Below are 850 nucleotides of genomic sequence, written 5' to 3' on the forward strand. Positions count from 1 at the left end.
ATACTCCATAAATACTCCATAAATACATAAATACTCCATAAATACTCACTATTCTCTGTTAGTACTTCTGATTTGACACGAGGCATCCAACAGTCAGACCCTCGATCAGCCCCATCTTGAAGATGCTCCTCATCAGGAGACTCTGTGGGGGGGTCACGTGGTGAGACTCTGTGGGGGGGTCACGTGTGGTTATTTCACATAGTTTCACATGAGCCACATTAACCTGAACACACAACGTTCTCTGATCCTGAACGTTTGTAAAATGTCTCAGCTGATCTCATGAGGTCTACAGTCCTGGATCTTCTCTGCTGGTGGGAGCAGATGTTGCAGTTCTGCACTGGTGGAACCTCCAGATCAAGATCCAGTTCATGCCATCAGAGAGGCAGACCTTTGAACTGGGCGCTGACACCAGTTTGAATGGTCTCCTCTTTTAGACTGGTATGTGTGGTTTCCAAACAGAGGTTCAGATCTGGACCACAGAACAGTTCTGGACTTGACCTCAGTCCATTTGAAATGAGCTCTGGTCCAGAGAACACGGGAGAGGTTCTGGATGGTGTCCACATCTGGCTTCTTCTTTGTCTGAAAACTAAGCCATCCATCATCCATCATCCATCCATCCATCATCCATCCATCATCCATCCATCCACCATTCATCATCCATCCATCATCCATCCATCATCCATCCATCATCCATCCATCCATCATCCATCCATCCATCCATCATCCATCCATCATCCATCCATCCATCATCCATCCATCCATCATCCATCCACCATTCATCATCCATCATCCAACACTCCATCCACCATTCATCATCCATCATCCATCTATCCTTCATCCATCCATCCAT

General features: G+C 46.5%; 1 protein-coding gene across 1 annotated transcript in view; it reads left to right on the forward strand.

Moving 5' to 3' along the window:
- si:ch211-132g1.1 (velvet complex subunit 2) overlaps window positions 1-850 on the forward strand; it is a 29,454-nt gene that overhangs the window by 26,441 nt on the left and 2,163 nt on the right. The window lies entirely within an intron of this gene.

Source organism: Nematolebias whitei, chromosome 23 (assembly GCF_014905685.2).
Source record: "Nematolebias whitei isolate Nwh7 chromosome 23, NemWhi1, whole genome shotgun sequence".
NCBI lineage: Eukaryota > Metazoa > Chordata > Actinopteri > Cyprinodontiformes > Rivulidae > Nematolebias > Nematolebias whitei.